The sequence below is a fragment of the Gopherus evgoodei genome, chromosome 8, assembly GCF_007399415.2.
Source record: "Gopherus evgoodei ecotype Sinaloan lineage chromosome 8, rGopEvg1_v1.p, whole genome shotgun sequence".
NCBI lineage: Eukaryota > Metazoa > Chordata > Testudines > Testudinidae > Gopherus > Gopherus evgoodei.
Genome location: NC_044329.1, coordinates 94315368 through 94329830, shown reverse-complemented (window position 1 = coordinate 94329830; position 14463 = coordinate 94315368). Strand labels below are relative to the sequence as shown.

Genomic DNA, 14463 nt, shown 5'->3' with positions numbered 1-14463 from the left:
AGGACAGAATGTCAAGGATGTGTTCTACAGGGGCATAGCCAAACCTGTTCTCACTTCTTCCTTTAATGTGCTCCCTCTGAAACAAACCCTAATTGAGAATATTTTCCCTATCTTAAAGAATTCTGTACAATGACTCCAGGATGAGGAGGAAGTCACCTATTATAGTCATTCCACCACTGGAGACCATAGACATACAACATCATTGAAAACTATTTTGTATTTTTCTGCAGCAAGTAATCAGCTTTAAGCCAGTGCAATAGTTGCTTGCTATTGAGAGAGTTTGGGCCTAATTCTGCCCTCAGAAGTTACTGAGATGCCACCATCTCTCTGAAGGCAGAATTGAAATCAGAGAGGACAAACTGGCAATCTGACACTTCCTCATCGACTTTAAGGTCAGAAGGGACTAGGGTGACCAGATGTCCCTATTTTATAGGGAGAGTCCTGATTTTAGGGTCTTTTTCTTATATAGACTCCTGTCACCCCCCCACCCCCTGTCCTGATTTTTCACATTTGCTGTCTGATCACCCTAGAAGGGACCATCATGATCATCTAGTCTGACCTCCTGCACATTACTCCTGGGAGAATTCTGCATCACTACGTGCACACATAATTGATGAGATGTGCACATTTTTAATTTTTTTTTTTTTTTTTTTTGCAGAAAAAAGCTTCTGCTGGAAAGTTGCTAGAGTTCTGAACTTTGCCCACCAAATGGTGCTATGGCAATGGAACAGAGCAGCAGCTCCCAGCCAGCTAGGGAAGAGAGAGAGCCTGCCTTCTTCATAGCACCTATTGGGCCAAGTCAGGAAACAGGATATGGGGAGACAGACAGACAGCATGGGGCTGCTGCGGGGGTCAGACAGAGGCTCATAAGGGCTAGTTGGGGAGGACAGACTGAGGCAGGGGCTGAATGGGAGTGGAGGTACAGGGCCACATAGGGACAGGGGAGGGGGTGTCTGGGGGTGGAGGAACATGTGGACAGAGGGTGCATGGACACATGGGGATGGGCAGATGTGCCTAACTGAATGGAGAAGCTAGGGGTCAGTCAGGGTCTGCATAGGTGAAGCTCTTTAACAATCCCTACCTGGCCTGCACAGAATTCATTTTGTTGCAGAGTTTAATTGTTTGGCACAGAATTGCCCCAGGAGTAGCACATTGCAGGCACAGAACCTCATCCATCCACTGACCTATGGTAGTAGGACTCTTATTATGCTAACTACATATGCTAAACAATCTGTTCTGCCTTTCATTTTGCTGTGACACTGGGGGTTCTTTTCCCAGACCTGCAGAAGAGCTTGAAAGCTTTTATCTCATCAATATAAGTTGGTCCAATACAAGCTATTACCTCACCCACCTTATCTCTCTAATATCCTGGGATTGACATGGCTACAGCTACACTGCATCCATCTCCTCACTGACTATTTGAGATCATGTGACTAGTAAGGACATCAATGCATCATGAGCAAGGTCCAACTTCAGTGCGGATCTCTCCATTGATTTCCAGACAAGTTGGCTTTAGACCCATCAGCACTGATTATATACACAATATAATGGAATCATTTGCCTGCAGTATAGAGGGGGGAAAAGGCAGTTACTCAAGTTAAGGTTTCACAGAGGACCACAGAGCAGCAGAAATATAATACTCTACCATCAACAAACCAAGGAGGGGTTATGGTTGTGTTTTCAGAGGCAGTTGTGGTGTATATAACTTTTTCAAAAGCCTGTTGTCTGTAAGACTAATTTTAGATCCTCTTATTATGGTATTATATGGTATAGAATATGTTCTATATTATACTTAAACAGGCATTTTGGGTAATATTTATAATAAGTATTCCCACATTTAACATTTTCACTACAGTTTTGTTCTTTGTATGACTGTTTCAAAATACTGTTGTCATCTCTAATTTGGCTTTCTCTGAATTTTTAACTTTTTAAAAAATATTCTGTTGTTAATATAAAAACTGGATGAGCTGTTATTTTATATCTCAAAATACGTGGCCTGGCTGTATGTGTATGTGTCTATGTCTAACTTTAGTGTTAGCATGTGAGCCAGCTGAAAATACTGGTGTCTTCTGAAACTTTTCAGGGCATGGGGTTTCTCTTATTTTTTGACTTGATGTGACAGAAGGTTTATTTAACTTAGTTCCAACTTCAGCTTCTGTTATATAATGCTGCTGCTGACAAGTGATGGATGAATAAGTAGCTGGTAATAACTCATGGCTATGCATATTACATTTTCTTCAGTGCCAAGAATAATTAGACTAATAAATAAATCAACAAAAAGTAGACTTTCATTATCACTTCCCATAGGGAAGTACTGAACTTTTTCTTTGTAAAAGAGTTTAAGTAAGTTTAAATCAAAGGGCAAAACCCAATGTTTGTTCTTCCATTTGTTCTTGTGACACCTAAATGGACATTTTGTTGTATACCTCTCCACTAAGTTATGGTGCCAGGTATCAAAAGTTCCTGAAACTAATTTTATTTTCAACATTAAATCTCTTTTGTAATGTGAAGGTAATGAGGAAGTCTGTAGGTAAACTCATTATGAGGATCAGTCAATACATGTTTTCCTGTAGCGTTTCTAGTAATTGAATTAACTCAATAGCATTTCCCTGGCTTTCTGCAAACTTTTAAATTGCAGTAATAGACATTTATTATTATTGTATTTTTACTTAAATAGGATGCATGGGAACAAGTTTTAGGCTATTTTGCTCCCATTTAAACATCTTTGGTTCAGAATTCCCTGCCTGAAATAAACATCTTGAAGTTACTTTCATTAGTTGTGGTTGATAGTTGATTTCCCCTCCCTCTCTCCCCTCCACCTCCGGCTCTTCCACACACAGTGAGACAGGAGCAAGTGGAATGACAAGTGGCAAAACAGAAGAAAACCACAGGTAAGTGTTGGTAGAATTATCAGTGGGCAGAATGTAGTTGGCATTAATTAGGGTGCCAATTAGTATCGCCAAAATACCCACTGGTAGCCTGATTCTCTTAGTACTTAAGAACAAAGCAGAAGTCAGGAATATTTGCAATTCTCTAGTATCTTTCATTGAAGAATCTCAAACTGACTTACAAATAATGCATTTAAGCCTTCCAACTTCTTTTGAAGTGACATGCCCAGCATCCCACAGCAAGTCCAAGCCAGCAATAGCACCTATGACTCCTGTGTCTGTGTCCCTCGCTTTTATCCACCAGATAATGCTTCCTCTCTGGTTGGGAATGTGATATCTGACTTGATTATTCAAAAATGAAAGGTTGAGTTCATAGGTGCTGGAACTAAGGGTGCTGCTGCACCCCCTGGCTCAAAGTGGTTTCCATTATATACAGGGTTTACAGTTTGGTTCAATGGCTCTCAGCAACTCCACTGTAAAAATTGTTCCAGCCTCTCTGATTGGGTTTGTACCCATGTTTTCATTTCCTCATTAGTATTCAACACCATTGATATAACATGTCAGAAAGTGGGAGGGCGGGGAGGGGAAGAGAGGTCTACTTAAAGAAAGTGATGAGAGGAAATACCTGTGATGTGCTGCGGGTTTTTATTTTAGTGTGTTAATGTAACTGCTACTTTCAGCTTAGCAGGCTAAGATAAGGAGCTCTCCTATTTAAGCCCTGATTCTGCAACTGGCTCTACTTGGATGAACCCCCAGTGAAGTAAATGGGGCTCCATATGAGCTTAGGGATGTTCATGCAGATTCAGTTTCAGGACATTAAACTGCCAGCTCTTTAGGGCAGCTATGAGGCTATCTCTGAAGCATCCAGCACACTGGTGATGTGCTACACTGTATGCCTGGCTTGACTCAAGTAATTCAACATGGGGTGGGGGTGGACTTATTTCTTGGGAGACAGACAGGATTAGGGAGGTAAATAGATCAGCAGCCTGGAAATACAATATCTGTGCTAACTAGGAGAGGCAAATGGCTCAGGTAAACTATGAGACACACTGTCTGAACTTGCCAAGATAAGGGTAGGGGGGAACCCCAAGAACCATTTACAATGGAAAAGATAAGCCTGAAATGTAAAATGAGGTAAAAAGTAAGTCATGCATAGACAGAGCATGCTGTACAGAGATTAGCTTAGTTACTTTGTAGGAAGCAGTCACAAAATGTGTAATGCAATGTATAAGTGTGTGTGTGTGTGTGTGTGTGCGCACACACACACAGGAAGAGGGTTTGTGCAACTCTTTGGATTTATATACCCTGCATCCTCTCCCTGTGCTTGAGTCTGATCAACTTGGAGTAGCTTTGCTGTATGTAAAATAAAAATACCTGAGTGACAAAATCTGAAGTTGAGCTGAGATCTTGAAGTCAAGTGGAAAGAGGTCTCTCTAATATACACAAGGATATTAATAAAGTAGTGACTTAAAAATGAGACTACTAAAATTAACAATGAATAGGGACACTTTCGGTGAACACTTACATTAGTGGCTTTTTTTTGTCACCTCTTTCATAAACATTGCTATATCTTGTTTGATTAGAACACTCTTCTGGAGCTATACAAGTATCCTCTTTCTAGGATCTATTTATATGTAGCCAAAATTTCCAAAATGACTAGTTCCTAGTGATCTTTTTTAAATGCCTCAATATTTGGATGCCCAACCTGAGATACCACAAAGTGGTCAGATTTTCAGAAAGTGACACATGCTTGCCCTTTCAAGATGGGCACCTAAAATCACTTGTCCCCTCTGAAAATCTTGGCCATCTACCTACTCACACCATAGAATAAATGAGATCAAACTGTATAATGTTGCTGAATCTTAAAGTTGCCTCTTAAAGTTCTGCTCTCCAGTACACTGTTAGCGTCACAATTTAAATAGATATTAAAGCTTATTTGAAGTAATTTTTTAATAAAGCATTATCTAATGAAGCAACAGGACAAAATCGTCCAGAAGGCTACCATAAGATGTATAAGCAGCAAAGAATTCTGTGGCACCTTATAGACTAACAGATACTTTGGAGCATGAGCTTTCGTGGGTGAATACCCACTTCGTCAGATGCATGTAGTGGAAATTTCCTGGGGCAGGTATATATATGCAAGCAAGCTAGAGATAATGAGGTTGGTTCAATCAGGGAGGATGAGGCCCTGTTCTAGCAGTTGAGGTGTGAAAACCAAGGGAAGAGAAACTGGTTCTGTAGTTGGCAAGCCATTCACAGTCTTTGTTTAATCCTGAGCTGATGGTGTCAAATTTGCAGACGAACTGAAGCTCAGCAGTTTCTCTTTGAAGTCTGGTCCTGAAGTTTTATTGCTGCAGAATGGCCACCTTAAGGTCTGCTAAGCCAGGGAGGCCACCTTAAGGTCTGCTAAGCCAGGGAGGCTGAAGTGTTCTCCTACAGGTTTTTGTATATCGCCATTCCTAATATCTGATTTGTGTCCATTTATCCTTTTCCGTAGAGACTGTCCAGTTTGGCCAATGTACATAGCAGAGGGGCATTGCTGGCATATGATGGCATATATTACATTGGTGGACGTGCAGGTGAATGAACTGGTGATGGTGTGGCTGATCTGGTTAGGTCCTGTGATGGTATCGCTGGTGTAGATATGTGGGTAGAGTTGGCCACACCATCACAGGTTCATTCACCTGCACATCCACCAATATAATATACGCCATCATATGCCAGCAATGCCTCTCTGCTATGTACATCGGTCAAACTGGACAGTCTCTACAGAAAAGGATAAATGGACATTAACCTCCACGTGTGTGAGAGGCTCAAACAACAGGGTTAATATTGCTTGAAGCAGCATCAATTTCCATGTGGGTTTCCTGTTGAAATGGAAGAACACCACCTAGAACAGCTGTTCCCCAGTGCAATCTGCCTTAACGTATCAATGCATGACCATATGCCTATGGAGCTTCAACCATTCAGATGAGCCTCCACGTGGCTGGAGGAGCATGTTCCTTCCTTCTAAATATGCTTCCAGCTCTTTTCTACCTACTTTTTCATCTCTCTTGTCACCATTTAGGTTGGGAGAGGCATCAAGCTCATGGTTATTAAAACAGAATGCAGTTGATACAGTACCCATGGCGTATTGCCTACCATGTGTCTTCAGCACTCCAATTGTACTGTGAAGTAAACATATTGGCCAACATTTTCAAACTTCCGTGCCTAAGGTTGGACAATTAAATTGTTACTTCATGTCCCTGTACCTCTCTTTTCCACTCTGTAAAATGGAGATAATGATACTGACTCCCTCTGTAAAGAACGGTGAGATCTACAGATGAAAAGTGCAATATAAGAGCTAGGTATTACTAGTTACCTGATAGCCTCTTAAAAACCAAGCTATTTAGGTGACTCAATATGGATTTCGTTGTGTCACAGGATTCACTCACCAGAACAGCACCTTCTGCTGGCTGTCTCGGGGATTAGCTCTCTCAGCTGGAACACCCTCTCCCACCATCTTCTCGGCCTGCAGACCTGCCTCAGTCCAGGAACCTCAGCATCCTCTTCATGACTCAGCCTCTGGTGTCACCACCCACATTTGCCCCCCTTCCAGGAAGTGTGTGTGTGAGAGAAGATAGATATCTCAGTCCAGTTCTGTCACTTCCCTAGTGGGCAGGGGGACCTGGGCCCATCCACTACTCTGGGTTCTGGCCCAGTGACCCTCTGGATAGCAGCTTCCTTCTGCTTCTCCTTAAATTCTCTGCCAGTGCTGCTTCAGTTCCCTGGGCCACTTCCCTGTGGCCCCGGCACCTTCTTCACCTCTTCTCAGACCCTCCTTCCCACAAGTCCCAGTAGCCAGCCAGGAGCTCCTTCTTATTCCCCAGATCCCTGCCAGCAACTCCTCTGTCCAAGATGCTACCTGCCTACAGCTTGCTAGGAACACAGTTCTCTTTCCATGAGCTCCCTGCAGCAGCTGACCTTGCTCTGCCCTGCAACTCCCTTTTACATGAGTCCTCTGGGCTCAGACTGGCTGCTCCCTGTACAGCTTCCCTCAGCTGCTTTAACCCTTCCTTTCTGGTATGAGTTTAACACCTCATCACAAGGTGCCTAATCTTAGGCACCCAATTTTTTTAAATTTTGGTCACTACTTTTTATAATGTAATTGTAGGAAATCTCTTCAGCATTTGATTACTAAGTGATTTAAATTTGTGGGGAAAAACTCCAAATCTGTACATAAAATGCCATGATCTTGCTCAAAAACATTTGACCTAATTTTAAATATCTGTTTTCATCATTGCATTGACTCTGGAGCGAGTTACGCAATTATGAAACACAGCTAGAACAAAGTTTGCTCTCTGTACAGTTAGCAGACAATCTATTATAAAGTGGAGCCAAAACAGAATGATGGCCTGATAGGAGTAAATAGGAGGGTAGAAAGTTGCATTAAAACAGATAACGGTCACTTGAGTCACTTGAAAACTACAATGGTTGTTTAACCAGAACTACAAGCCATAGGATAATACTTCAATGTGCTTGGATACTACAGTGATAGAAGCCATGTAAGTAAATGGACAGAAGTATGATCTGGCACACGTTCTGTGTAACTTTAAGTAGCATGTACTTCTGGCCGCCATATCAAAAGTGAATTATAAAAAAGGACACATTATTAGCAGTATTAAACTTCGTATGATCATTCCAAATAATATGAACCATATTTTTTAGCTAGTGATAAAAAAGCAAATGCTCTATGTAACTGTAGTGGCTCCAGTCATAATTTGGATAAGTATAAACATATGCATGTTATGTAATATGTGATCTGTGCAAACATCTCATCCGTAATGCATTCATCCCAGCCCCATGCCAATAAGAGTTTATATTGCCTAACATATTCCAGTCATGTAGATAAACTCACAAGGTTCCCCAAAGAGCTTACAGTCTAATCAGTGTACTTATTTGAACACTGACAATGGGCTCAGTACTGTATGAGCCACAAAAATAAAGCAACTTTATCTGAAGAGTTTAGCCTTAAAGACCCAGGGATAAGAAGATGCCCCAGGACATTTGGAGGGATGGAGTTTAAAAAAAATCCAAGTTAAGTATTAACTCTGAGCTAATTCTCCTTCTTTTCCACCCCAGTGTTACATGAGAGGTGATGTTTTATATGGGTAATGTGGAAGAAATGAGTGATCAGCATGGATTTGAATAAGAGAATGGGGATGCTATCTTATGCACAGGTGCACTCTGTGCCTTCTTCTAAAAATAGGAGTGGGAGAAGAGATACTGTTAAAACTGGCCTTACTGGCAGATCAGAGGGAATGATGCAGGGAACATAAGAGATGTGAGCTGAAAGAGATGCTCAGCTGAAGTTGTGCAAGGCCATGAATATAAGGCCTGGAAGAGATGTGCTGCACAAATGTTACGTTTATCAGTTTAGAATCTAATTCAACCACAGGTTGTTAGGCTTGATGCAGGAATCACTGGGAAAATTCTGTGGTCTACATTATGAAGGCAGTCAGACAAGATAATCATAATGGTCCCTTCTGGCCTTAAAATCTATGAAGCATCAATTGAAAGACTAACCTCAGTCAATGTTCTTTTAACACCATACCTAAGGCTCAGAAATGAAATGATAATGTGATCCTTTTATGCGTCAGACATATTTAACTGAGTGTCTTCAACCATCTTAGAAGTTCTGGTACTCCTGAATAATCCCATTGATGTACTACTACTGATGATATGAGCTAAGGGAATAGATTATATCTTCTATTTTTATTTTTAAAATCATTAAGGACTGCTACTTAGTACTGATCGAAACATCTTATTTTATTTTCTCAATCAAAGTGTCTCCTTGTTTATGTTGTAATGAAACAGCATGACACTTTTTTTAAACAAGAAAATAAGATAAGCACTCAGCGTAGTAAAGAGAGGAGCAGCTATCTTCAATATCCTTGTATTAGCCTGGAATTATTTTCTAGGATATTGGAACACTTGCTCCTCTAGTTACTACTGTGTGCGTTAGTTTTCCCTTCCTTTTTCATTTATTCATGAGTGTACAGAAGGGTAACTCATCTGAGTAGGGCTGTACAAGTTCTTCTCAAAGCGAGAAGAGGTTTTCTTGTTTGTCTGATTTACAAAATAGTCACTTTTTGAAAAGCCTGTGAAATCTTCTAAAATGGGTCTGTTTTCATTCAGAAATGGTACAGTTTCAGGTTCCCACAAAACAAAAAAATGTTTGGATGAAGACCAACTTTCATATGTGGGGTGAAATCCTGTCCCCACTGAAGTCAATGGCAGAACTCCAATTGACTTCAATGGGACCAGAATTTCACTACGGAAATATTGAATTCATTGATGCGAAACCAGGCAGGTTTGGAAAATTTCACAAGCTGCAAGGCTTCTGAGCTCCAAAAAGGCCAGGAATAAAATTGTGACTAGGTCTGCTTGAAATTTTATAAAATATTCTGGCACTTCACTTACCCACTAGATGCTATGCAAGATGCTTGTGAAACTGAGTTCATGGGCAACTTTCATAAAGCTCTTTTTTGGAGATTGATTTTTTTGCATAGGAAATAGCATTTACCTTATTTTGGTGCATATGGTTGAGCCTGGGTCTTATTCCAGTAGAGGATCATATTGTTAATAGATTTGACAATACTTTTTTCCTTTTAAACTCATGAGTAAATTGTACTTTTGGCTTAGTTACAGCATTACAGGATCAGCTAAAAGGAACTTTATGTGACCGGCAATGTTCCTTCTGTGCCACTGAACCATTCATGCACATTTTCACTGTAGTCTGAATAAAGCATACATCAAGAAGGAAAATGGGAGGGAAAAGCCAACTAGTCCATTGGAGACTGTTCTGTCTGGAGTTACTAATGCTGCTTATCCTCACTCATTCAATTATCTGCCTCTGCTCTCTATATTGTCCAGTAGCTAATTCCAGGCAGGTAAGTGCATGATCTAGAGGCGTTTTTACTGGAATCAAGAAGCCTGACTAAAACACACCAGTATTTTTTTACATTATATAAAACTAATCATATTTGTTCTATATTCCTCCTCTTCCCCTCTCCCCCAATATTCCTCTCCTATTTCTTTTTTTCTCCAGGCCTCTTCTTCTGTTCAGAATGGACCACTGTAGGGAGCACACATGCCCTGTTAAGCGTTGAGCACGTTTGTACAAAACAGGAAAGTCTTGAATTATCTTATTCTGTTGCTGTAGCTTGGAAATCTGTATGTGGCATGTGACTCATAAATTGGCCTCAAAGCAGAAAGGGAAGCATTAGGGGAAAACCCTGAAGAAACTGACCATGTGCATCGTTAGAAACAAGCCAGTGGGAATTGGGATTTTAGTTTCCTTTTCTGTTTGGATCCAGATCTGGGTGTGGATCTGAATAGTTAGTGACATCTTCTGCCATCTAACTCCATTGCTTTCCATGGGTGACAGGACATGCTGCTCTTCGTACTGTAGTATTGAGCACAACAGTGATGACGCAGACTGACAGGTGTCTCGCACTGTGAATATAATGGACTGATGCAGGTACCTGATAATGGATAAGTATCCATAAGAGTAAGAATGAAGGAAAAGAGAGGTAGCGAAAGGGACAGTGTGGACCAGGAAGCGCAGAGATCGCATTACAAGACATCCCATGTTGCTACTGCAATGGAACAAGCATAGAGAGAGTCTGTTCTCCCAAAGAAATATTAGTAATCATCATTTTAACATCTTTCCCACAAGAGAAAACCAAAGCTAGAACTAAAAAGCCAGGAATATTCCTAACTGTTTACTCACCCTGAACTTGGTCACACCTACCTCCCCCAAATCCCTCTAAGACAGTGGCTCTCAATCTTTCCAGACGACTGTACTCCTCTTAGGAGTCTGATTTGTATTGCGTACCCCAAATTGTGCCTTACTTAAACAGCTTGCTTTCAAAATTGGACATAAAAATACGAAACTGTCCCAGCACACTATTACTGAAAAATTGCCGACTTTCTCATTTTGACCATATAATTATAAAATCAATTAGAATGTACATATTGTACTTACATTTCAGTGTACGCTATGTAGAGCAGTATAAATAATTCATTGTATGAAATTTTAGCTTGTACTGTCTTCGCTAATGCTTTTTATTCCAATAAACTGGAATTGGAAAAGATTCAGAAAAGTGCAAAAAAAAATGATTAGAGGTATGGAATGGCTTCTGTGTGAGGAGAGATTAATAAGACTGGGGCTTTTCCGCTTGGAAAAGAGACGACTACAGGGGGATATGATAGAGGTCTGTAAAGTCATGACTGGGGTGGAGGAAATAAATAAGAAAGTGTTATATACTCCTCCTCATAACACAGGAACTAGGCTGGGGCAATGAGTTATATGGGCCTGTGATGCCCGTGCTCCAGGAGTATTCAGGGCCCGGCTCTATTAACGTTTGGGGCGAGACTCTCTCCCAGTCCCACCTGCCACTCCCATGAGCTTCCCCCAAAGCTTCTCTTGGCCCTGCCTGCTGCCCCTGGGCAATTTAAAAGGGCACGGGGGGGCCCAGCCACTGCCGCCAGCACCAGCAGCGCAGCAAGGCTAAGGTGGCTTCCTGCCCAGCCTCACTCCGCGCCACTTCCGGACGTGGCCAGAATGTCCCTGCGGCGCTAGAAGGGGGTGTATCTCTGTGTGCTGCCCCTGCCCCAAGTGCTGACTCTGCAGTTCCCCTTGGTCGGGAACTGCAGCCAATGGGAGCTGTGGGGGCGGTGCCCGCAGGCAACAGCACACCGAGACCCTTGGCCTCCCTGCCTAGGAACCACTGCTGGGGGGTGTGCGGGTCGCTTTCAGGAGCTGCCTGAAGTATGTGCTGCACCCCTCACCATCTCCCGCACCCCAACACCAGCCTAGAGCCCACACCCAAACTCCCTCCAAGAGCCCATACCTCTCCTGTACCCAAACTCCCTCCCAGAGCCTGCACCCCACACCCCATCCTTCACCCCAACCCCCAGCCTGCACCCAAACTCTCTCCTAGAGCCTTAGATAGGTTGCGGGGCAGGACTTGGACCCATTCTGGGCACCTCCAAAAATGATAGAAACCTGCTACCCCTAGAACTAGGGGGTCACCAAATGATATTAATAGGCAGCAGGTTTAAAACAAACAAAAGGAAATATTTCTTCACACAATGCACAGTGTGTGGAACTTCCTGCCAGAGGATATTGTGATGGGCAAGACTATAATAGGGTTCAAGAAAGAACTAGATAAGTTAATGGAGGATAGGTCCTGTTAGCGGGGATGGGCAGGAATGGTGTCCCTAGCCTCTGTATGCCAGAAGTTGCGATGAGTGACAGGAGATGGACCACTTGATGATTGCCTGTTCTGTTCATTCCCTCTGGGGCACCTGGCATTGGCCACTGTTGAAAGACAGGATATTGGCTAGATGGACTTTTGGCCTGACCCAGTATGGCCATTCTTATGTAACCTATTGTAAAATGAGGCAAATATCTAGATGAGTTGATGTACCCCCTGGAAGACCTCTGTGTATTCCCAAGGGTATGTGTGTACCCCCGGTTGAGAACCACTGCTCTAAGGGTTAGTTATTTAAAAGAAAAGTAGCCCAAATGTATCTTCAATTGTAATGTGAGTAGTAAAAACCTTAGGGACAAAAATGTCAGTTTTTTGGATAATAGGTTTGCCTTTAAAACAGTGAAATACGAAGGTTCATGTGGAAGATTCGTTTTCTGTGTCTCGGAGGCAACGTAAATACAATCTATGAGGTAAATGTTACTATAGTAACTGTTGTTTTTATTTAAAAGGCCCAGTAAAAAGACAAACATATGAAACCCATATAACTTGTTGATGTGTAAATCAAACTGCAAAGCCCATCAGTCAAATGTACTTTTTTGCTCTACATTGTAGTCACGCTGTAGCTTCCTCGCATGCATGTATTATCCATACTGGAGTATCCGGTCCTTTCTTCCACCCCATTATCTAATTTTTTAAGGTGTACATTTCTCAGCAGCGGTGCTTGAACAATTTTTATAGTGGAAAGCCATTGAACCAAACTGTAAACCCTGTATATGATGGAAATCACTTCAAGCCGCAGCACCCCCAACACTGCTAGTTTCAGCACCTATGTTTCTGTAAAATGGCGAAATGGCCAGTCTTAAGTTCATAGCGACAGTCCTAGTCACCTGGGGCCAGGTTGTGCCCTGGTCCTATGCACCCAAGTGGGGGCACAGAAAGGAGCAAGGGTTCCTCCCACAGCTTGTGTAAGGGTTCCCCAGATCACTGCTCTGGGCACATGGCATGGGAAGGAACAGGTAGGAGGGGGTGTTGGTGGTATACTAGAGATGTTCACCACATGGAGCAGGAGGGAATATTTTGCACCCCATAAACTGATGTCATAAATTCCTCCCTTGCCTTCTATTGACCCAGCACAACTGGCAGGCATTGCATTTCTTGAGGCACCAAGCCTTCCTTATGGGTCTCACCCTCCTGTGGTAGTGCAATATCATACCACTCCTTACTCAGTACAGTGCCTTAAACAGCACAGTCTAGCCCTCCATCTGTATGCATCTCTGCACTGGAACTCTCTACCCTCTCAGATTTCGGGAAGAGGGGGGAGGGAGAAGGTTCTAGTCTGGTATCATGTGCATTGCATGCTTCATTTTCTGTCATAACTTACGCAACTCTGCACATGTTTTAATGAGACCCTCCATCATGAGTTAAATAATGAATTTGTGCTCAGGCTGTTCTATGTTGAAAACTTTTCCAAGGATTTGTTAGTGTCGAGTGTTTGCCTAATAGACTGAGAAGAGCAGGTAAGGGCTAAATTTTTACTTTTTTTGTGGTTTCACTCTTGTATACCATTGTTACTTCTGTGTTGGAAGGTATTGCTTCTCTGATTAGAAAATAAGTGAGATGCTAGTATGTGGCCAGGGAGTTTTGGCTGAGATGGAAAGAGACATGGGAGGCAAACAATAAAATACAACCAGGTTTTGTGTAGCATATTTCCTGTAAGTGACGGGAAGTGTCACAGAGTGAGCTGGGCTTTTAAGGGGCATGGGGGCGGTGCTCAGCCTCCCTTGTGTCAGGCTTAGCCTACCTCCCCAAGTGATGGGAATGACACTGGAGTCAGATGGTGGGAGTATGTGACTAAGAACCAGGCTCGCTGGGAAATAGAAAAAGTAGCCCGAGTTCCTGAGTGAGGGATCAAAAAAGATTCTCTTTAGCACCAAGGTGGAGGTGGAATGCATCCTGCCAGAAGCAGGAGCCAGCTAGGAATGCTGGAGTCTGAGAGAAAGGGCTGCTGGGTAAGAAACTCCAGCTAGGAGGACTGCAGAGAACTATGAGCCTGGAGGGCAGGCTTTTTGGAAGAGGATGCCCTGATAAAGGCCTGAAATGCTTTTGAGCCAAGAGGGAGAGCTATCTGGATATTGAAGCCCATTTGTAAACTGAAAAGGCAAACTGAGCCCCAGGGAAGAGGGCTGGAAGGCTTCCAGTATTGTATGGTCATAAACCATGCCCAGAAAGGGCATGGTATTGAGAACACCTGTAGTGTGAAGTGTCTTAACCCAGGAAGGAGAAACCGAGGTTGTGGCAGAGTCTGAAACCATACC

General features: G+C 42.5%; 1 long non-coding RNA gene across 1 annotated transcript; it reads left to right on the top strand.

The window, feature by feature from the left end:
* The first annotated feature begins 5930 nt into the window (after positions 1–5930).
* Positions 5931–10878, top strand: LOC115656546. Its single transcript, XR_004001692.1, has 3 exons — positions 5931–5943; positions 10570–10577; positions 10793–10878. It is a non-coding gene; the product is annotated as an uncharacterized LOC115656546 (long non-coding RNA).
* Positions 10879–14463: the final 3585 nt, after the last annotated feature.